The sequence below is a fragment of the Oncorhynchus clarkii genome, chromosome 17, assembly GCF_045791955.1.
Source record: "Oncorhynchus clarkii lewisi isolate Uvic-CL-2024 chromosome 17, UVic_Ocla_1.0, whole genome shotgun sequence".
Lineage (NCBI taxonomy): Eukaryota > Metazoa > Chordata > Actinopteri > Salmoniformes > Salmonidae > Oncorhynchus > Oncorhynchus clarkii.
In genome coordinates this window covers 61816598-61841879 of record NC_092163.1, presented here as the reverse complement: position 1 = coordinate 61841879, position 25282 = coordinate 61816598, and the positions used below count along the sequence as shown (strand labels likewise).

The 25282-nt window shown below is 40.7% G+C and overlaps 1 pseudogene; it reads right to left on the bottom strand.

Annotated features, from left to right (window-relative positions):
• Window positions 1-204: 204 nt before the first annotated feature.
• The window catches only part of LOC139371220 (chemokine-like protein TAFA-1), a 233116-nt pseudogene continuing 208038 nt past the window's right edge, over window positions 205-25282 (bottom strand).

The window sequence follows — 25282 nt, the reverse complement described above, 5'->3', positions numbered from 1 at the left end:
AGAAAAAAGTAGTATTTGGGAAAATGGCCATGGTTGTTCTCGTGGAGTAACACCGACGTGAGGCTCATTGATCAAAAAGGGGATTAGTCTGGTCTAAAACCCTTGGCACCACGCTAGCAAAGCTGTTTTATTTCAGAGGATATCCTTTTTGTGGTCACAGGTAATCCAGTCAGTCGTCGTTGATGTAATGGTTTTAGTCCATTTGGAGGGAGGGGATCCTGGCTGGGAGCCTGCGAGGGAACTCTTTGTTAGGTCCTAGGATGAATCTGAAACACACAGGGAAGAGAAACACATACACTTAGATAGAACACAGGCATAGAGACGTGTGAGGATTACACCCAGATGAATTTCTCCATTCCACGTGTCTTTTGAACTGAGAGGCTTTGTAGAGCCCGCCTCTCTCACCTCTCCTCTGCTGTTATTGCAACACAATCTCACACTCAGTTTGTGAGAAGAGTGTTTCAGCAGATTTCATGCATTTTTGTGTGGTTTAATACGTGTGAGACTATAAAAAAATTGTGCAACTTAACTTGTAGGAAAAGACACATTTTTGTGCGACTTCATTCATAGGGAAAAATGTAATTGTGTCCCACATTTATTTATTCTTACGTAGCCTTATTTTGTTTTTACTAGTTCCAATGTTGTTTTCTATGTTTTCAGTTAATACTTTGGGATACTGGTGCTGGATTTTATGAGGGCAGATTGAAATAAAAAGCTGTGTTTGTCAGGTTTTTTTGTATCAACGAAGGTATTTGATTGGGGAATGGGGATACATTTAAAAAATATTCATTGATATATTTGACCTTTATTTATGCAGGGTTTTTTTTCTCATTGAGATAATATCTCTTTTCCAAGAGAGACCTGGTCCAATAGCAGGAACAACGTTTCAGACAAAACAACTTACATACACTAACACAACTTTAAACAAAACTATAAACACACATACAGTACAACAATTACATATTACATTGAAAACACAAACATCTTGACTAAAAACAGCTGGCCTAAAAACAATTACACTCTTCTATGATATATACATCGATCAAGTGTTTAAACTCCACCAACGAAACTAGATCATCACATTTTAAAATGTTCAGAAGAGAATTCCAGGACCACAGTGCTAAGTAACTAAAACTATTTCTACCATAACCTGTTCTAATTTAGGGTACTGTTAGAAGCAAATCAGAAAGGGACCGTAATTGATATTTATTTACTGACCTGACTAAAAAAGAACAGAGATAAAATGGCATTTTACCCAATATGGCCTTATAAATCAGTGTATACCAGTGTTTAAGCCTACGCAAGGTCAATGATGACCAGCCAACAGCGCTGTAGAGATCACAATGATGTGTTAGACGTTTCCGATTTGTAACGAACCTGAGGGCTGCATGATACACTGAATCAAGTGCTCTCAGGGTAGTGGCAGTGCTGTGGCCAGACCTAAAACCTGATTGCATTCCATTTAAGATGTTGTTTTCTTGGAAGTAGGTCTTTAGCTGCCTACTAACTAAGGACTCCAGTACCTTTGACAGTACAAACAATTTTGATATGGGTCGATAGTTGTCAAGTAGCGAGGGATCTCCACCTTTCAGGAGACAGTACAAAAGCAGATTTCCAAAACTTGGGGATTTCCTTAACATCAAGCGTAAGGTTAAAAATACATGTTAAGGGGGAGTAATGATGTCTGCGGCTAGGTGTAGGAGGCGGGGGTCTAGTTCATCAGGGCCAGGGGATTTTTAAAATACATTTATTTCAAGGCTTTACACACTTCTGAAACAGAGAAGGATGAAAAGGAGAACCAGGTGAAGGAGGGCACAGGTATGTCAGGTACATTTATAGGGGGCTCAATTATACCTTTGACCTTTTCAAATAAACTGCCTGCATCTAAAAAATGCTGGTTCAAGGCTTTCAGAATGGAGGTTCTCTCAGTTACAATCTGTGTGTCGACCAACAATTGTTTAGGAAGCTGTGTATCTTTTCTGCACTCCAAACCTTTCCCTTTTTGCCAAAATGTGGATGTATTATTTACATTTTGTGAAGTAGATTTCAGGTACTCAGCATTTTGCTACACTCGCATTAACATCTGCTAACCATGTGTATGTGACAAATACATTTGATTTGAGCTAGTGGTCTGCTTTCAATTTACGGATCATAGCCACACCCATATTTCGAAGACGTTTAAAAGCCATCCAATCATCTGCCAAACCAGTCCCTCTTGCTTTAGCCCACATAGTATTTCGAACCAAGGGTTCTCTCTGCCCTTAATCCGGAACTTTTTAAAAGGGGCATGCCTATTGCATACATCCTGGATTGCGTTGTGGAAGTAAGAAAAGGCTAGTTCAACATCAGAGATGAATTCCATTCTATTCCATTCAATGCTAGATATGTCATGTAAAAAACCTTGAATATCAAACCTTGAATATCCAGTTTCTTTTCGTAATAACGCGTGGAGATTTCTTAGGAATTTTACCATCTCTCGCACAGTGATCACTTATGTCGTTTGCAAAAATACCAGAAGCATTCAAACGATGAGGAGTATTGGTTAAGATCAAATCAATCAAAGAGGATTTCAGAGGATATTTTATTTTCATCCTAGTTACACTGTTGACAATCTGAGTGAGATTACAGGTATTGCACAGCATTTTAAGTTGATCAGAGCTAGATGTTAGCCAGTCCTGATTCAGATCACCCATCAGGACAAACTCAGAGTTGACATTCTGTGATAACAATTTGAAAATACAATTCAGAGAGCCAACAGTAGCAGATGGAGGTCTATAACAACAAGATACAACAATATTTAAAGATGAGCCAAGGTTTAGGTTCAAAGACAGATATTCAAATTGCTTAGGTTTAGTAATAGAAGTCAGAACGACCACTGAGAACTTGTCTTTTACATACACAGCAACACCACCACCCTTAGATATGCAATCTGTACGAAAAACATTGTATCCATTTATTCATGATGGGAAGTAATTCATAAATAAATGTGGGGAAACTGGATTTTTCTTTCTCATTTTGTCTGTCATAGTTGAAGTGTACCTATGATGAAAATTACAGGCCTCTCTCATCTTTTTAAGTGGAAGAACTTGCGCAATTGGTGGCTGACTAAATACTTTTTTTGCCCCACTGTATGAGCTTTGGTTAAAGTCCCTGTTGCAGCTTTCACTTTCTTCTGCTAGATTGGTGGCTGCGTTGGGATCACGTCCAGCTCACGTCTAGTTATGTGATCTAGTGGTGGGAAGCATTCTGGTTTTCCACATTGTGTTGAGTATATCTAGTGAACAATGGATAAGCAACAATGGGCATGACGGATAGAAGTAGTCACTACAGGTTTGATCAAGCCTTACATCAAAGTTGCCTGAAGCTGAATGGAAAGTGCTATGCCCTTACCAGTTATTCAGAAGAAAATCCTCTGTGACTGTCTATTTTAAATAAGTTAACTTACCAGTGCGGACCCAAAACAAACACATTCTACACATTTAAAGTGTTATTACAACCATGGTGTTCTTTTGTTACTGAAGCTTATACATCTAATAACATGACAATGATCCACATCACATGGGTAGACAAATAATGGAAGTGTGTTAAGCAAAAAAACACAACTATTATTTTTTATCCTTACTGTTCTGATCTAATGAGATGGATGTAGGATTATCTATGGCCTAGAATCAAGGCTTTTCCAAGTCATAAAGGATGAAGCTAGGCCCCTCTTGGTTCTCACTGGCGAAGACTTAACTCAAGTTAGGGGTTATATATCAGACTCTCCTACATAACTTATACCCCAGAGGTTGTAAATAAACCCCTTTTAAGGTGATATAACTGTATCATTATTATAGGGCTGTGAAACCCATAGCCGAATGGCTTCACAATGAAGCCAGGAAATTGCAGTTGACATTGAACATAGCTTGGTTAGGGTATTTTATTAATTTCAGACTCTCCTATGCCACTATTCCTAACATCTTATACCACATAGGTTGTAAATAAACCCTTTTTAAGGTGATATAACTTGTATCATTATTATGTGAAACCCATAGCCGAATGGCTTCAGAATGAGCATTTCTCACCATCTATTTACGGAGAGCAATTTCCATTTTATAACAGGTAGTGCCCATTTATTTACAGTTGTGTTGATTAATTATTGCTTTCTTCAGTGGAAATACAGAATGTGTATAAAAATGCCAAATATACCAAAAGCTAAATCAAGCAGAGATTTAAGACTATTTAACCATGTTAATCATTACTGAAACATGAAAACTACAAACATTTAACAAGTTTAAAGATAATGAATACATTATCTTATATACTATATACAAACGCTTTATTAGAAATAATTCATACAAGTCAAGAGTTGGCTATAACATGAGTACAAACAGAGTGTGTGTATATATGTATAAGGGTTGCTGTGCGTGTGGGTGTATTATGGTGTGTATTATAACTTACCATTATAAAATGTATCCCCATTCCCCAATCAATACCACCATTTTTTTTAACCAACCTGGCAACCCCTAATAAAATCCGACATAGCCTTGAACAAAATGCATTTTGAAAGAAAGTATGTAATGTACACAAAAAAGTGAAGCCTTGTATTAAAAGCATAATGAAGAAAATTGTGTAATGTTGGCTTCATGAAATGTGAAATGAAGAAAATGGTGTAGGCCTATTGTTGCCTACATGGAAAAGGGCCTTTGTGACTACAAGTGAACCAGTATCCCAAAGTATTAAGTGAAAACAAGCATAGAAAACAGTATTGGCATTAATAAAAAACAAAACAATGCAAGGCTACTATTATATTAGAATTATTTTGGTGACAACCTGGTTGATTAACAATATTGGGTTGTTATATATATATAAATAAATGTGGCAGTGTAGGACACTATTGCCCATCATGCAATACTCTAATAACTTTATTAGAGCAAAAGGTTGTTTCTGAAGTTTTCCCCAACTAAATGTGTTTTCCTGTGAATGAAGTTGCACAAAAATGTCTGTATTTTTTAAGCCAAACAAAAATGCACAAAATCTGCTGAAATACACATTGTACACATTTGCACAAATTGAGTGTAAGATTGTGTTGGTTATTGCTAAAAAACAGACAGATTTTGTGAGCGTAAACAACATTGAAACTGAGGTACATTCTCATCCATAGGATAGCGGAGTTTCAGTGCAAAAAAAACCTTGGTGTGTTTCCATTGTGTGTATGTTTGCTCTGGGTAACATCACTGTGGTATATTTTGGCCTGTTATTTCACACTGCTTTGCCCACTATCAATGTCCTGGAACAGCCTGTGCTTCCTCTAACAGAACCAGCCAATCACCTCACAAGGATTTCAGTCTGTCTGTCTGAGCCCAGTGAAAGGACTTTGGTCCCGCTAAAAGGGATATAAGCCTGACCGTCTTCCTTTTGATTTTAGTTCAACAACTCTTATTTAGTGTCAGTAGTGAATCTGGCTGGATTTCAATGGCACATTGTGCAGGCCTCAGACAGCTATTGAAGACTTGGCTTTTTAGTCCCAAGGCTGAACAAAGTTGTCAATACATTCATGAAATAGACTACACAAACTTTACTTACTGCATGCCTTTTGTCTTTTCGTGGTTATACCCACACCATGTTTTCTAAAGTTGACAGTGTGCCTCATTATATCATCTAAAAGTTAATGTCTCCTAAAAAATGTGATATATTTGGTATTTCTTCAAATGCTAATTTACAGAACAACATTCACAGCAATCTATCTCATTAAAACTGTGACGCTCTCTGGTGTTTTCCTAAATCCTGTGTAAGAACCAGAAATGAAGACAGAGAACAGGGTACCTTGCACATTGTGGGGCTAGTTAAAAACCCAAACCCAGTGGCTCTGGTTTCTCCCTCATACTGCTCACACTAACATTTCCATGCACTGGTCTCTGCTATTGGCAGCCAGCTGTGTGTGAGATTGAGACAAGGCACAGAACCCTGGGGGACCCCTTGGGCCCCTGGGCACAGCTCATACTGACAGGTCTGTGTGGTAATTTGGAGATAGAGGGAGTGGATGGTGAAATGATGTGGAGTTTGATAACTTTTCTCTCTCACAGGTCAGACTGCTCATGTTGTACTGTAAGTGGTCCTGTGCTGATCTACTGACCTGTTACCTTTTTTCAAAGTTTCGAGTGATATTGGGGCGGCAGCGTAGCCCAGTGGTTAGAGTGTTGGTCTAGAAACCGGAAGGTTGCAAGTTAAAACCCCCGAGCTGACAAGGTAAAAATCTGTCGTTCTGCCCCTGAACAGGCAGTTAACCCACTGTTCCTAGGCCGTCGTTGAAAATAAGAATTTGTTCTTAACTGACTTGCCTTGTTAAATAAAGGTAAAAAAATATATATAGTTTTCACAACCATAAAGGAAAGCCTGACTTACTGTACCATGAAGACTCGATCATGTCCATTCAAATGTAGTTAGACTCTTTTCTCTTTACCACTCTCAGAAAAAAAGGATGCTAATCTAGAACCTTAAAAAGTCTCCTTCGGCTTTCTCAATTGGAGAACCCTTTTTGGTTGCAAGTAGAATTTACCCTTTTGGCTTCTACAGAGGGTTCTACCTGGAACAAAAAAGAGTTCTACCTGGAACAAAAAAGGGTTCTCCTATGGGGACAGCAGAGGAACCCATTAGAGTGTAGAACGTCCCATGTGTTCTCTCCATCTTCCTTCTGTACAGAACCAGCCCCTCTTGTTAGAAAGCTAATCGTTAAGCCCTAGTAGGTCCAGCATTTGCATCATCTCTATCAACCAACAAATGGCAAAATGGCGCTGTGTTCCAGCAGAGTGACCTCTAAAACAACCAGAGCAGAAGCAGGTTGCCATTACGTCTTCATCTCCCACAGAGAGACAGAAGAGAGACAGACCGAATCCCACAGAGGTTTGTTACCCTCAACACAGGAAACTATATGCAAATGCTGTCATTTCAGCTGTCGTCTGTTCCGTCCCCTTCTGTGGAAATGAGCAGAGCAGCAGCAGGTAGGGCTGGATTGGAGAAGGATTTTCAAACTATTGCTTTTTTTCCTGTTAGAATCTAAGCCCTCTGCATTCTAATTTACTAGCCACATTAAAATGCAATTTACTCAGACCTCAGTAAGTAAAAAGAGCCAAGGACAATTGCCTTAGCGAAATAATTTAGACATTCTCTCTCCTTCTGTTTTTCGTTAAGTGCTGAACACTTCTACTCCATTTGCAGAGCAACTTCTTTGAAAAGCAATGAAACGCCCAGACGGAACAGAAAACTCCAGACAACAACAACATATATCAAGATCAATTTAATGTGACATTGACAATGGGTATAGAACAAAAAGAGTAGAAGAAAGTAGTACCGTTCACATTACATGAACCATGTGGATGGATAGTTCATGTAAAGTGTTACCAAACAAATATGGGACGTGGAAAACATGAGTGCTTGGTGATGATCATTTCTTGTGTGGAGTGTTTTCGATTGATTGTTTTATGATTTCCCTTATTCAACACATTTGATGGTGATGCATCTGCTGGCAGGTAACTTTGCTCTGATCAAGCCTCCCAGATGGGATATATCCTGCTGTTGTGACTGGCTCGAAAAGGTGCCTTCTGTTACTTCTAATAGACAACATGTGGCTCTTGAAACAGCAATGTAAATAATGAATCTGAATACTGAGGCAACAGCTAGGAAACTCCCAAAGTCCTGGACTAATAGACTTATAACTATCTGGTCTGGTAGGGATTCTTGATAATATTGAAGGCTTCAAATAACTAGATAATTTTAACAAAAGGGGCAAGTAGGCAGAATGATGAGATTTCTCATTTCACTTTCTTTTGCTCTCTCCTTTTTACTTGTAATTGTCAACAACATAATTGTAAGGTGGGAGCAGAAATGGATTGATCTATTTAGCCAGTGGAGCAGGTAATGTGGCTCTATGCTGGGCTTGTGTTTTGGTGGGGTCTCTCCCCACTTCCCTTCACTGTGACTCCCTCATACAAAAGGCCTGCCTTGTCTGATGCTGATACAGAACAGGCAAGCAGGGCTCCCTCTCTGAAAGACAGAAAGAAAAAAGACAAAAAACAAGGGTATCAGACACTCACTTTGGCAGTGTCTTACTTTCATGCCAATTAAAAAATTGTAAGCTGATGTATTTATGAGTTGGTGTGTATGTGTGCCTGATCACATTTCACTGAGAATGTTAAGAGAGAAATTAAACCCTGCAGGTGAAATTAAAATTAAAAAAGGATTTACTGGTGTGTAACAGAACAAATACAGATGAGGTTATCTGCCCTCAATGCAGAAAGAATGAAAGATGTTGATTAAACCAGAGAAATGCAGAGAGAGAATAAAACCCTTTTATGTTGTCTATTGTCTATGCTGTCCACTGATAGCTGCCCCCCCACCCCATCAGAGGCAGACCAGGACATAAAGCAGTCTGATGATAAGAACCCACATAACAAGAGCGGCACCCAAGAAAACACAAATGTGCACACACACACACACACACACACACACACACACACACACACACACACACACACACACACACACACACACACACACACACACACACACACACACACACACACACACACACACGTCCAAAATCAACACATCAGATTGGGGATGGCAGACTAGGATTATGCACTGTAATCTAATTCACACAGTGCCCAGTAGCAAAACAGGACATGAAACAAAATGAGTGAATGGACGAGAGAGAGGGACTGGTCCTACTATTACACACTGATCCGACCATGACAGAAAGTGGTCAGGGCTGGACCTGTGTCTCTGTGTCTGTGTCTGTGTGTACATGTTTGTGTGTGTGTTTGCATGCATGTGTGTGTGTTGACAGCTGGCAATATATGTATTTTTATTTCTTAGATATTTTTTAATTTATTGACAAACATGATTTTGATTTACTTGTGTTGCAATTGTTGCATGTGTTATACTGTAATTTGCAGTCTTGAGTGGGAGGGAGAGTGCAGCGTATTTGTGTCAAGCCTGCCTACTCATGCACAGCATGTAAACACACACACTTGATTATTTTCCCTGAGTATGTGGGTTAATGAGAAATCAGTGAACATGAGTCAGTCAGTCCCACTCCCATAGTTGTGTGTTTGAAGTGAAGTGCACATGAAGAAAAGCTGGAGAGAGACTAACCTTTACAGAAGCAAGAATGCAGCTCAGTTTCTGTTGAAGCATCCTCTGCATTTTGCTTCCAGAGCTAAAAAGGTGAGTATGGCGCAGTGTTCTGCAAAGAGAGGGTCAAGAGAAAATGTTGACGTGTATATTTAGGAGTAAAACCTTTAGTAGAGACTTTGCCTTTCTTACCCTAATGTACCAAACAGGATCCACTCCTATTCACTGATATGAGTCTAGATCACTTCTCAGTACTGCACATACTAACTGATTCCCATGAAGAGTATTTAGGAGAGCCGTTCTCAAACTTCTCCTCTGGGACCCCCAGACATGTCACAATGTTGTTATAGCCCCGAACTAGCTCACCTGATTCACATACTCACCTGATTCACCTTGATGATTAGTACACAAGTTGAATCAGGTGTGCTAGCTCTGGAATTGATCAAATACATGGAACAACTGGGGGTCCCCAATGAGAGGTTTGTGAACCACTGATTCAGGAAATATTCTTGGCAACAAGAAGGTTCCTCGAAGGTTACATAAAACTTATGAAACACTTTTCACTTTTTTTGTCCAAAGAATGCATTCAGAGATGCATTCTTAAAGTTGGCTTTGTACTGTATCAGAGCGCTTACCTTGACAGGCTGGCAAAATCGTACCATCCGGTCAACTTCTTTTCACTTTTAGGGTGGGGGCTTGGAATAGTAAAGTAGTATAGACTGTGTACTGTATAAGCATGCGGGACAACCTTGAAAAGCTCTGTGTGGTCTAACCTGCCCTGGCTGTTCCTTTCACTACAATCACATTAGTCTCTGTTTCTATTCAAAGTCATGGTTACGAATCACTAAGAGAAGGGGGAGGCAGCACTCGGTCTGGGGAGTCAATCGAATGAATCCAAATCTGGCGATCAACCCGTCACGGATTGTTAGATGGGATTGCTTCAGGGACATTATTCCTTTTATTATTTTCATTTCTTATGGTGGATTTTTCATCTTGTTTTTTATAAACTGCACAGTACTTGCTATACACTACTTGCTCTTAGCTAAGTTTATATTTCTAAAGAGATTAACCCTCATGCAAAACCAGGATGTTTCTCACTGCTTTGCTTACACTTTTCTGGCACAGGTCATTAGTGCTTACAGCTTAAAAACCCACCTCACGACAAAGAAACACAAGAAAATACAAAAGTATGTGGACACCCTTTCAAATGAGTAGATTTGGCTATTTCAGCCACCCCCGTTGCTGACAGGTGTATAAAATTGAGCACACAGCCATGCAATCTCCATATACAAACATTGGCAGTAGATTGACCTTGAAGAGCTCAGTGACTTTCAATGTAGCACCGTCATAGGATGCCAACTTTCCAACAAGTCAGTTTGTCAAATGTCTGCCCTGCTAGAGCTGCCCCGGTCAACTGTAAGTGTCGTTATTGTGAAGTGGAAATGTCTAGGAGCAACAACGACTCAGCTGTGAAATGGTAGCCCACACAAGCTCACAGAACGGAACCGCCAAGTGCTGAAGTGTGTAGCGTGTAAAACTCATCTGATCACCATGTGCAGTGCTAAGCGACGGCTGTAGTGGTGTAGAGCTCGCTGCCATTGGACTCTGGAGCAGTGGAAACACGTTCTCTGGAGTGATGAATCACGCTTCACCATCTGGCAGTCCGATGGACGAATCTGGGTTTGGCACATGCCAGGAAAACACTACCTGACCCAATGCATATTGCCAGGTTTAAAGTTTAGTGGAGGAGGAAAAATGGGGCTGTTTTTTATAGTTTGGACTAGGCCCCTAAGTTAGGGAAATCTTAACGCTATAACATACAATGACATTCTAAACGATTCTGTGCTTCCAACTTTATGGCAACAGTTTGGGGAAGGCCCTTTCCTGTTTCAGCTTGACAATGCCCCCGTTCACAAAGCGAGGTCCATACAGAAATAGTTTGTTGAGATAGTTGTGGAAGAACTTGACTGGCCTGCACAGAGCCCTGACCTCAACCCCATCGAACACCTTTGGGATGAATTGGAATGCCGACATCAGTGCCCGACCTCACTAATGGTTTTGTGGCTGAATGGAAGCAAGTCCACGCACCAATGTTCCAACATCTAGTGGAAACCTTCCCCAGAAGAGTGGAGGCTGTTATAGCAGCAAAGAGGGGACAAACTCCATAGTAATGCCTATGATTTTTAAATGAGATGTTCCACGAGCAGGTGTCCAGATACTTTTGGTAATGTAGTGTATGTCATGTGTCTAGTGCATGATTTATTTCTGTTTGAGTTTGAATATATATGTATTTTATATCAAATAACAGGAGACGATTACCCAAATTAGAGTAAGTAGACAGCAGATGAGATCCTACCACAGTATATCAGTAGATGTACTAAATCATTTCCATCAGAAGTGTCTTGTCCAACTATGGTCAATCAGGTTCTAGTTACCGCCTGAGAGGTTATTTTCTAAAGGTCGTAGTTAAGTGAGGCCTCCTCACCACGTCTCACTTAAATAACAGATTCACATAGCTTTTCTATCAAAATATATAGCCATTGTGAGAGTAACTTGTGTGTGTGTGTGTGTGTGTGTGTGTGTGTGTGTGTGTGTGCGTGCGTGCGTGCGTGCGTGCGTGCGTGTGTGTGTGTGTGTGTGTTTTTGTGCATGTGAATGTTTGAGTGAGTGACTCTAGTGCCAGTGCAGAGTCTCACCCTTGTGGTCTTGATCTTGTTCCCAGAGGAGCACATCCATCCAGAGTTATCAGGCAGAGTCTTACACTCCTCTCCCTCCAGACAGGGCTCCATCTCACACCACCACTTCCCAATCACAATGGATGCTGCCGGAGGGAGAGAGACACATAGAGAGAGAGGGCTGAGTTCACCCTGTCATCACGCACAGATACACAGTCACACACAATTAGGGTTGTTAAACTACTGGTAGTTTACCATAGTTAAAATAATCTTCAGTAATTAACAGAAAATCTAGAAAATAGTAAAATTAAGAATAACCCGGGAATGAGTAGATTTGTTCAAACTTTTGACTGGTACTGTATATAAAATCCTTGAAAGATACCACAATTCTGGTAGTTTACTGGTAAACTTTGAAGGTATCCAATAATATACCTTCTCTTTGCAACCCTATACACAATATGGCACACAGGCGCGGGCGCAGACACAAACACAATGAGGGAAAATACAGCCCTTCAATATGGTGAAACGGTCCTCAAGTGAACAGTCTGGTGATAAGACCCGTATATTTCTAAATTATTGTTTTTTCATTCTTCCTCGCTCAGAGCATTTTGTACCGTTACTGAAATGAAACTCACTGTTGACAATAATGTCTGCCCAAACAGTGATTAATCATTATTTTGTTTTAATATAGCAACATTGCATGAAGAGGCAGTAATCTTATTTTTAATCAAAAGTAATTGCCTCTCATTAACATCTACAAAATACGTCCTCTAGCTATTAGACAAAACAAAACACCAAGATGTGTGCGTGTTTATGTGTGTGTGTTTGCCTGTACCTATTGTTGGTCTATTCAAACCTATACATTCAAACCTATAAAGTAAAGTACATACTTTGTGTCATCCATGTATCTGGATGCTTCTGTTCACAGTCACAGATTTGTTTGATATAGAACCTCTATTACCATTGAAAGCAATGAGCCAGAGTATGTGTGGTATTTGTCCTGCATGATCTTATTTTCTCCCATAAAATGACTTGTACTATATGTACTTCAAGCTTCCAAGAAGGCATCATTATTCTCTCTTTAACTGGTTAGGGTTGGAAGGTTAAATGGATAGGATTGGAAGGTTAAATGTCAAGATGTCAAGATAGACATTCGTTTTTCAAATTCACATCCTGTTTCACCTTTTTTTGCCAAAGAAATTCTGCAGTCGGCGTAACCAAGGTTACATGGAAGCAAGTCTCTGTAAGCACGTCTTCACTTCCTATTATAAAAAAACACAGGATACAGTGAAGTTTCTGTGCATCATTGTACACACTGTAGGAATATACATATGGAGAGCGAACAGGCTGAACTGTAGCCTACTCTCTCATACACTGAGAAGAACAGACTCATACATTGACTGCATTGGCTTAATAGAGACTGCTCAGTGAAGTATTAGCAATCCCCAGGCTTACCATCCTTCGCTTTCTCTGAAGACAGCCAACCATCCTCTGAATCTACCAGAGCTAGCAGAGCATTCACTTCCTCCGCTAACGAATCAAACACACGTTGACCTCTACGCTCCCCCATGGCTGTTCACAACATAGAGTAATTAATTACCACACTCTCATCCATCATGATCTCTCTCTTCCTCTCTCTCTCTCTTGGCTTCACTGAATATGCATCCCATCTTAATGACACAGCAATCCCATGTGTGATGGGAGGAAACATTATCTCACCTTGCAATCTATCAATCTTTCTGAGATGCTGTGATCTTTATGTTTGTTTCCATGTTATTCTGTGATCTCTGATGTTGTTAAGTCTAGATTCCTGGATATTACAAAATGTGGGTTGGTACTGGAGCCTGTTCTCTTTACTATTTATATATATATTAAACTGTTAATATTCATCTGTTGACCAGGCTATGTTAGAGCTGCAATCTGACATTGTTACCTTACAGAAAGCCCTGGTTGATTTAAAACTTGTACTTAATGCGGGCTAGACTAAATACAGTTGAAGTTGAATGTTTACATACACCTTAGCCAAATACATTTAAACTCAGTTTCACAATTCCTGACATTTAATCCTAGTAACGATTCCCTGTTTTAGGTCAGTTAGGATCACCACTTTATTTTAAGAATGTGAAATGTCAGAATAATAGTAGAGAGAATGATATATTTCAGCTTTTATTTCTTTCATCACATTCCCAGTGGGTCAGAAGTTACACTCAATTAGTATTTGGTAGCATTACCTTTAAATTGTTTAACTTGGGTCAAATGTTTCGGATAGCCTTCCACAAGCTTCCCACAATAAGTTGGGTGAATTTTGGCCCATTCCTCCTGACAGAGCTGGTGTAACTGAGTTAGGTTTGTTGGCCTCCTTGCTCGCACACGCTTTGTCAGTTCTGCCCACACATTTTCTATAGGATTGAGGTCAGGGCTGTGTGATGGTAACTCCAATACCTTGACATTGTTGTCTTTAAGCCATTTTGCCACAACTTTGGAAGTATGCTTGCGATCATTGTCCATTTGGAAGACCCATTTGCGACCAAGCTTTAACTTCCTGACTGATGTCTTGAGATGTTGCTTCAATTTATCCACATAATTGTCCTGCCTCATGATGCCATTGATGCCATTGTGCCACGGTTTTCCTCCTCTTCTGACACAGAAAACAACTACCCACCAACACCAGCTGGGAACAGGCTACCTAAGTATGGTTCTCAATCGGAGACAACGATTGACAGCTGCCTCTGATTGGGAACCATACCAGGCCAAACACATAGAACTATAACACAGAGAACAAACATAGAAGGCCCACCACAACTAACGCCCTGACCAAACTAAAATAGAGACATAAAAAAAGGAACTAAGGTCAGGACGTGACAGCCATCTATTTTGTGAAGTGCACCAGTCCCTCTTGCAGCAAACCACCCCCACAACATGATGCTGCCACCCCCATGCTTCACGGTTGGGATGGTGTTCTTTGGCTTGCAAGCCTCCTCCTTTTTCCTCCAAACATAACGATGGTCATTATGCCCAAACAGTTCCATTTTTGTTTCATCAGACAAGAGGACATTTCTCCAAAAAGTATGATTTTTGTCCCCATGTACAGTTGAAAACTTATGGATAAGTCTTTTTTTAGCGGTTTTTGAGCAGTGGTTTCTTCCTTGCTGAGCGGCCTTTCAGGTTATGTCGATATAGGACTTGTTTTACTGTGGATATAGATATATTTTTACCTGTTTCCTCCAGCATCTTCACAGGGTCCTTTGCTGATGTTGTTCTGGGATTGATTTGCACTTTTTGCACCAAAGTAAAATCATCTCTAAAAGAGAGAACGCGTCTCCTTCCTGAGCGGTATGACGGCTGCGTGGTCCCATGGTGTTTATACTTGCATACTATTGTTTGTACAGATGAACGTGGTACCTTCAGGCATTTGGAAATTGCTCCCAAGGATAAACCAGACTTGTGAAGGTCTATAATTTTTTATTGTGGAGGTCTTGGTTGATTTCTTTTGCTTTTCCCATGATGTCAAGCAAAGAGGCACTGAGTTTAAAGGTAGGTCTTCAAATACATCCACAGAGACACCTCCAATTGACTCAAATGATGTCAATTAGCCTATCAGAAGCTTCTAAAGCCATGACATAATTTTCTAGAATTTGCCAAGCTGTTTATAGGCACAGTCAACTTAGTGTATGTAAACTTCTGACCCACTGGAATTGTGATACAGTGAGTTATAAGTGAAACAATCTGCCTGTAAACAATTGTTAGAAATATCACTTGTTTCATGCACAAAGTAGATGTCCTAACCGACTTGCCAAAACTATAGTTTGTAAACCATGTTTGGGATAGGGGGCAGCATTTTCACATTCGGATGAAAAGCGTGCCCAGAGTAAATTACCCGCTACTCAGGCCCAGAAGCTAATATATGCATATTATTAGTAGATTTGGATAGAAAATACTCTGCAGTTTCTAAAACTGTTTGAATGATGTCTGTGAGTATAACATAACTCATATGGCAGGTGAAAACCTGAGAAAATCCAATCCGGAAGTGGGAAATCTGAGGTTTGTAGTTTTTCAAGTAATTGCTTTTTGAATATACAGTGTCTATGGGGTGATATTGCACTTCTTAAGGCTTCCACTAGATGTCACCAGTCTTTAGAACCTTGTTTCAGGCTTCTACTGTGAAGGGGGAGAGAATAAGAGCTGTTCGACTAAGGGGTCTGGCAGAATTCCATGAGCTAAGTCAGGCGCACGGCCATGAGAGCGAGCTGCATTTCGTTTTAATTTCTAAAGACAAAGGAATTGTCCGGTTGAAACATTATTGAAGATTTCTGATAAAAACATCCCAAAGATTTATTCTATACATCGTTTGACATGTTTCTACGGACTGTAATAGAACGTTTTTGACTTTTCATCTGGACTTTCGTCTGGACATGCCTGCGCCTTGTGAATTTCGATTGGTGAACTAAATGCTCTAACATAAAGGAGGTATTTGGACATAAAGATTAACTTTATCGAACTTAACAAACATTTATTGTGGAACTGGGATTCCTGGGCGTGCATTCTGATGAAGATCATCAAAGGTAAGTGAATATTTATAACGCTATTTCTGACTTCTGTTGACTCCACAACATGGCGGGTATCTGTATGGCTTGGTTTTGGTCTCTGAGCGCTGTACTCAGATTATTGCATGGTTTGCTTTTTCCATAAAGTTTTTTTTAAATCTGACACAGCGGTTGCATTAACTTCTTCGATATAGGGGGCGCTCTTTTAATTTTTGGATGAAAAACATTCCCGTTTTAAACAAGATATTTTGTCACAAAAAGATGCTCGGCTATGCATATAATTGACAGCTCTGGAAAGAAAACACTTTGACGTTTCCAAAACTGCAAAGATATTGTCTGTGAGTGCCACAGAACTGATGCTACAGGCGAAACCAAGATGAAATTTCAAACAGGAAGTGCCCCAGATTTTGAAAGCGCTGTGTTCCAATGTCTCCTTATATGGCTGTGAATGGAACAGGAATGAGCTTACACTTTCTGTCGTTTCCCCAAGGTGTCTGCAGCATTGTGACGTATTTGTAGGCATATCATTGGAAGATTGACCATTTTACACTACATCTACCAGGTGCTCTCTTGGTGTCCTCCGTCGCAATTATTGCGTAATCTCCAGCTGCGTGTATTTTTCCGTTTGCTTCCAAGGAGAAACCTAACTGCCACGAATGATTTATCATCGAATAGATATGTGAAAAACACCTTGAGGATTGATTCTAAACAACGTTTGCCATGTTTCTGTCGATATTATGGAGTTAATTTGGAAAAAAGTTTGCCGTTGTAATGACTGAATTTTCTGGTTTTTTTCTTAGCCAAACGTGATGAACAAAACGGAGCGATTTCTCCTACACAAATAATCTTTTTGGAAAAAATGAACATTTGCTATCTAACTGAGAGTCTCCTCATTGAAAACATCCAAAGTTCTTCAAAGGTAAATTATTTTATTTGAATGCTTTTCTTGTTTTTGCGAAAATGTTGCCTGCTGAATGCTAGGCTTAATGCTAGGCTAGCTATCAATACTCTTACACAAATGCTTGTGTAGCTATGGTTGAAAAGCATATTTTGAAAATCTGAGATGACAGTGTTGTTAACAAAAGGCTAAGCTTGTGAGCCAATATATTTATTTCATTTCATTTGCGATTTTCATGAATAGTTAACGTTGCGTTATGGTAATGAGCTTGAGGCTATGATTACGACTCCAACCTAAGTGTATGTAAACTTCTGACTTCAACTGTGCATGTTGTTTTCTAGTTCTCAGAAGAATGTTTCAGATGGACTACATATTTATTCATTGAATGGTTCTCTCATTGATCAGGTTCTCGCCTTCAAATATCTGGGCATTTGGATTGACAAAACATATGGTTGAGCTAGTTAAAAATGTCCCATTTATTAAAAATAGATCTTGCCACTCCCTAAATAGCCAGAAAGCAGATTGTACAGTCAACTTTCCTGCCAGTTCTTGATTATGGTGAGACCAGATTGCAGCAGCCACTACTCTTAAACCTTTGGATGCCGTCTACTATAGCGCCATTCGTTTTATCTCTGGTGACAGTTGTAATACTCACCACGGCATCCTGTATCAAAAGGTTAGCTGGTCATCATTAAAGTCCCATAGATCAATTAATTTCCCCCTTTTTGATTAAAAAGCCCTACTACCATTACCTAACGTCATTGCTAACGTATAAAAGAATGAGCTACCAAACCCGCTCGCAGGATTGGTTTACTGTTGAGGTCTCTCTGGTCTCGACCAATTCCTCCTTTAGTTTCAGTGAATCACATTGTTGGAATAACTAGGGCAGTTTAGGACTCTGGTGTTGAATTAATTCATTGAGGAGTGCACTTGTTTCAATTGATTGTAGTGGTTTATTTGTTGAAATTGTGGTGTTGAGGTTGTGCCTTGTGGTTATTTTTATTTTCTTGTTTTAATTTTAATGTAAATTGTTCTTCCTATTGTGAGAATACCATTGGGAACAAGACCCTGGTCTCAATTGGGCTACCCTGAATAAATACAAGTTCAGAAAATAATCAAATTAATTATTTTAGCCAGGACTAAGCAGGACAAACACCATCGTAAAAAATTAAAAAGCCTGGTGCTCCAGCTGACATGTCTGATCATTTTCAACAATTGATACTCTGCCACTTCCTGTGCTGCAATGAACATGTTTTCCATTAAGCTACTTTTTTTGCTCTGACCAGAAACACCTGGAAATTTGTTTTTCATTATACGAGCAGCGAGAAGGATTTATATGGAACACTTTGAATGCAGAATCCTCTCTAAATTGAAAATGGTAAAGTAATACCTGCAAAGTAAGAATCAATCCTTTGGAATGGAAAAGAGAGAGAGACAGACGGAGAAAGGAGAGAGAGAGAGAGGGCGAGAGAGCTGAGATTAAAACGCTGCCTCACCAGAGGGGTTGAAAGATGAGCTGTAGTTTGCATGACAGCAAAATGGTATTTACTATACTCCACGCCACACTGACTTCTCCTTACACTGTGTGCTGCAAAATATGCACTGTCTACGTGTGCGTTAGTCATTTCTATAGGGCCAGCCAATTGTATATGCCTGTCAAACATCTCTCAGGGACACTAACCCCCTGACCACATTATAAGCAGCATATGGCTTTCTGTGCAAGGGTATTAATTAGTCCAGAGTATCATGTCTACAGCAGTAATAATACAGACAAAATCATGGGCATTAATATGGAGGTTGGTCCCCCCTTGTTACCATAACAGTCTCCACTCTTTTGGGAAGGTTTTCTGCTAGTTTTTGGAACATTGCTGCGGGGACTTGCTTCCATTCAGCCACAGGCACTGATGTTGGGCAATTAGGCCAGGTTTGCTGTCGGCATTCCAATTCATCCCAAAGGTATTCGATGGGGTTGAGGTCAGGACTCTGTGGCCAGTCAAGTTCTTCCACACCGATCTCGACAAACCTTTTCTGTATGGACCTTGATTTATGCACGGGGGCATTGTCATGCTGAAACAGCAAAGGGCATTCCCCAAACTGTTGCTACAAAGTTGGAAGCACAGAATCGTCTAGAATGTCATTGCATGTTGTAGCGTTAAGATTTCCCTTCACTGGAACTTAGGGGCCTAGCCCAATCCATGAAAAACAGCCCCAGACCATTATTCCTCCTCCACCAAACTTTACAGTTGGCACTATTCATTCGGGCAGGTAGTGTTCTCCTGGCATCCGCCAAACCCAGATTCATCCGTTGGACTACCAGATGGTGAAGTGTGATTCATCACTCTAGAGAATGATTTTCCACTGCTCCAGAGTCCAAAGGCGGCGAGCTTTACACACATGAAGCTCCCGACGAATAGTTATTGTACTGACATTGCTTCCAAAGGCAGATTGGATCTTGGTAGTGAGTGTTGCAACGAAGGCAGACCATTTATACTCACTTCAGCACTCGGTGGTGCCATTCTGTGAGCGTGTGTGGCCTACCACTTCACGGCTGAGCCGTTGTTGCTCCTAGACATTTCCACTTCACAATAACAGCACTTACAGTTGACCGGGGTAGATTTAGCAGGGCAGAAATTGGACGAACTGACTTGTTGGAAAGGTGGCATCCTATGTCAGTGCCATGTTGAAAGTCACAGAGCTCTTCAGTAAGGCCATTCTACTGCCAATGTTTGTCTATGGAGATTGCATGGATGTGTGCTCGATTTCCCCCCCTTTAGCAACAGGTGTGGCTGAAATAGCCTAATCTACTAATTTGAAGGGGTGTCCACATACTTTTGCATATAAAGTGTAAATTGGTATGTGGCAAGTGGCAAACAGCAGCAGACTTCCTCATCTCAATCATAAGACCATCATCGTAAAAAGCCAAACTGACACCCCAACTTAAATAGCAGGCCTTTACTTGGTAGCCCTTTCTGTGTGATCAAGTACATGTAGGGAGTCAGAGATCCGCAGGGGCTAAAGAAGAGACTCAGGGTTAATGTAGAGCTCCAGATCTTCTGAATCCAGGCCAGGATATCTCTTTCTCAGTGACCTTGGCTGCTGGGAAAGTGCCATTCTATGGGCTAGGATCCATTCCTCACTCCCCAGTGGCCCATTCCACCCCTACTGTACTTCCCCTTCCCCCTCTCCCACCACCAACACAAAAGTCACAACCACAACTCCTCCTGTTTCCTCCTCTCCCGAACAGTATGAAGGGGATGTGGATTACCAGAGCAGGACTGGTCATCACAAACATGTCTGTCTGTCTGTCCGTCCGTCTGTCTGTCACACTATTGGCAGAACCATGATTGATAAAGTACTGTATGACAGATTTCTCATATGTTAATTCCACCTTTACCTGTAGAGGTTAACCTCGTGGAGATAACAAATATTTTTCTAGTGAGTTGTGGTACAGACGAAGCAGCACGGCCAACAGTATTACATGTCATTACAAACACTAATCTTTCCCTTGTCACTCAACAATCATCCTGTCACGAGGTTTGACGTTAACGTTAATGGACAAACACATGAAAGTGGGGTCTGGAATCGATTGAAAATATGACATGACAGACCTTGTGCTTATTATGGCCCTCTGTAGCTCAGTTGGTATAGCATAGTGCTTGCACCACCAAGGTTGTGAGTTCAATTCCTGGGGCCAACCATATGTGAAATGTATGCATGCGTGACTCTTAGTCACTTTGGATAGAAGCGTCGGCTGAATGGCTTATATTATTTGTCCGTCAAATACACAGTGGGGTGGTTACAGTATATGATAGATACATTGACCCAGACATGTCTGCCAGGTAACACAATGAGATGAGATGACAGATGAGAGTCTGTCAATGTGTTCAAAGAGACATGCCCTCGTTATACAGACACATGTCTGACAGTTCAATGAATAGCAAATGGCTTTTAACATCAGAACAAGCCTTAGAATGGTTGACTGGACTTAAATTAATCAAGGCAAAATGGATGGTTTTCCAATAGCTTCGGTGGCCCTCAGTGTCTTTCTCCTACGCCACTCAAATCGATCACCTTGGGTCGGGATCAAGAGTGGAAAGCAATTAGGGTTACATTTTCATGCTTTTCTGCAGGTGTTAATTTACAGTTTGGGGGCATGGATCAATGGCCCAAACTGGACAACAGTGAACTGTCCCTACCTCCCTCTGCTTCTCTCTATTACCCCTCTGTCCCTCCCTGCCCCTCTGTCTGGCACCATGTCCCTCCAGCCTCTTATAGCCAGCAACACTCTCCCACTCTCCAATCAGTCTACCTCAGTCAGAGTCTGTCTCTGACCCATCAATCACATATGTCCATATTAATCAGTCATGAGTCCTCTCTCACCTGACCAGTAACAAAAACAACAAACTGGGCAAACTAAGCTAAGAACATGGCGACTAAACACCTCCCTGGATCCAGGACTTCTGGATCCAGGACTGCAACTGGATCCAGGACTTCATGAAGGGTCGCCCCCAGGTGATCCGCAACACTGTGGCCCCTCAGGGGTGCGTGCTTAGTCCCCTCCTGTACTCCTTGTTCACCCACTCCAACACCATCATTAAATTTCCTGACGACACAACAGTGGTAGCCTAATCACCGACAGCGATGAGACTGCCTATAGGGAGGAGGTCATAGACCTTGCAGTGTGGTACAAGGACAACAACCTCTCCCTCAATGTGAGGAAGACAAAGGTAGCGAATCGTGGACTACAGGAAAAGGAGGGCCGAATAGGCCCCCATTAACATTGACGGGGCTTTAGTGGAGCTGGTTGTGAGTTTCAAGTTCATCGGTGTCCACATCACCAACAAGACAGTTGTGAAGAGGGCACGACAACGCCTTTTCCCCCTCAGGAGACTGAAAAGATTTGCGTCTCCAAATCCTCAAAATGTTTTACAGCTGCACCATCGAAAACATCCTGACCGGTTGCATCACCGCCTGGTATAGCAACTGCTCAGCATCCGGTCGTAAGGCGCTACAGAGGGTAGTCCGTTACGGCCCAGCACATCACTGCGGCCAAGCTTCCTGTCTCGTTATTGTTATTAAATTGTGTAACTTTTTGTTCGATTTTTTACTTTATTTAGTAAATATTTTCTTAAGCCTATTTCTTGAACTACATTGTTGGTTAAGGGCTTGTAAGTAAGCATTTCACAGTAAGGTCTACAACTGTTGTATTCGGCGCAAGTGACAAATAAAATTTGATTTGATTTGATGAGCTGATTGATCTAATGAAGAGGCTCGGTCAGTCCTTACACAGGGAGATGAGCCTGGCTGTAATCCCAGGGAGACTGGCCAGTGTGTAATGGCAGTAATAAGGCTGGAGAAGGTCAATAGAGCTGGGATAATAACGCCAGTGTGTAATTATGGAGGGGCCGAGACAGAGACCTCAGATCTGAGGTTGGATTTACAGGCCATTATTCTATATTAATCGTTGCTCTTCACAGTACCAGATTGGCTCTTGATTAGCTAGCTATTCAGACACTATCGTTTGGCATCTCAATCATTACATTTCCAACATGTTACAATCGTAATGACCACCTTTGGACCACAGCCTGTATTTGTGGAACGCAACGTGTGTGTACTGTGTCTTGGAGTGTTTCTAAGAGTTTTTCGTCTTGAAGTGTGCTCGATTGGTTGTTGGAAAACTGTATTTCTTCTGATGAAAGAGTCTTTGAATTGTCCATTACTTGTCAATTCTAGCAATGGCTCTTGCAAAAAAAAGAATGTTGAGAATGGATAGAACTTCAAAGTGTTCAGAAGTGAATTAGTCATTGTGGAAGTGTGAGGGGCGCAGAACACATAAAGAATAGCTCTGACTGTCTGAATGAATCCTGCCCCTAGTGAGGAACACGTCAGTTGAAAGGTCAAGTGTCTAATGATGTCTTCTATGGTGGAAGATGCAACAAAGTTAGAGGAAGTTAGCTATTGTATCGGGTTCTGGTCTATAATCTCAAATTTAACAAAAAAAACATCCTCTGACTCATATGCAGCCTTTAGTGTTTGTTTCTATTTGAACTCTGCTCATGTCGGGCGGTCATGCAGCGAGAAAGGAGGCATTTTTTGGGGATGCTACAGCACTGTGCTCCTGACCTTACCCTGGGGCTGTATCAGCACCAGGTTCAGGCCTTGCAGGTTTGCCCCTTCACAGGTGGTTATATCCAGTGCTTCAGAAAGTATTCACACATCTTGACTTTTTCCACATTTAGTTGTGTTACAAAGTGGGATTTTATTGTCATGTTTTTGTCAATGGTCTACAAAAAATACTCTAATGTTAAAGTGGAAGAATTATATATATATTTTATTAATGATTTTATATACAGTGCATTCGAAGGTATTCAGACCCGTTGACGTTTTCCACATTTCTTTACATTACAGCCTTATTCTAAAATGGATTCAATTGTTTTTCCCCTCATCAATCAACACACAATACCCCATAATGACAAAACAAAAAAAAATTCCCCTCTATCCTTGCTAGTCTCCCAATCCCTGCCACTGAAAAACATATCCACAGCATGATGCTGCCACCACCATTGTTCAGTTTAGGGATGGTGCCAGGTTTCCTCCAAATGTGACGCTTGGCATTCAGGCCAAAGAATTCAATCTTGGTTTAAAAAACAGATAATCTTGTTTCTTTAGGTGCCTTTTGGCAAACTCCAAGTGGGCTGTCATGTGCCTTTTACTGAGGAGTGGCTCTATGATAAAGGCCTGATTGATGGAGTGCTGCAGTGATGGTTGTCCTTCTGGAAGGTTCTCCCATCTCCACAGAGGAACTCTGAAGCTCTGTCAGAGTGGCGATTGGGTTCTTAGTCACCTCCCTGACCAAAGCCCTTCTCCACCGATTGCTCAGTTTGGCCGGGCGGCCAGCTCTAGGAAGAGTCTTGGTGGTTCCAAACTTGGGGATCTTCAATGCTGCAGAAATATTTTGGTACCCTTCCCGAGTTCTGTGCCTCGACACAATCCTGTCTCGGAGCTCTACGAACAATTATTTCGACCTCATGGCTTGGACTTTGCTCAGACATGCACTGTCAACTGTGGGACCTTATATAGACAGTTGTGTGCCTTTCCAAATCATGTCCAATCAATTGAATTTACCACAGGTGAACTCCAATCAAGTTGTAGAAACATCTCAAGGGTGATCAATGGAAACAAGATACACCTGAGCTCAATTTCGAGTCTCATAGCAAAGGGTCTGAATATTTATGTAAATAAGGTATTTCTGTTTTTTATTTTTAATACATTTGAAAACATTTCTGAAAACCTGCTTTCATTTTGTCATAATGGGATATTGTGTGGAGATTGATGAATGAGAAAAAAAAAACAGCTGTAACGTAAAAAATGTGGAAAAAGTAAAGGGGTCTGAATACTCTTGGAATTGCCATAGATATATATAACAGTGCATGTCTGAGCAAAAATCAAGCCATGAGGTCGAAAGATTTGTCCGTAGAGCTCCGAAACAGGATTGTGTTGAGGCACAGATCTCCTGATTAGATAAGTATTCAACCCCCTGAGTCAATGTTATAATAACCTTTGGCAGTGATTAGTATTTTGTGGTAAGTCTATAAACACCTGGATTTGCCCATGATTATTTTTAAACTCTCAAGCTCTGTCAAGTTGGTTGTTGATCATTGTTAGACAGCCATTTTCAAGACAATTTAAGTCAAAACTGTAACAAAGCCACTCAAACTATTCTGTACAGGCTTCCTTCTTTTCACTCTGTCATTTAGGTTAGTATTGTGGAGTAACTACAAAAATTACTACTTGACTGATGGACCTTACAGATAATTGTATGTGTGGGGTATAGAGATGGGCTAGTCATTCAAAAATCATGTTAACCACTGTTATTGCACACAGAGTGAGGCCATGCAACTTGTGATGTGACTTGTTAAGCACATTTTTACTCCTGAACATATTTTGGGTTACCGTAACAAAGGAGTTGAATACTTACTTATTGACTCAAGTAATTTCAGCATTTAATGTTTAATTAATTTGTAAAACATTCAAAATGCTAAATTCCAGTTTGA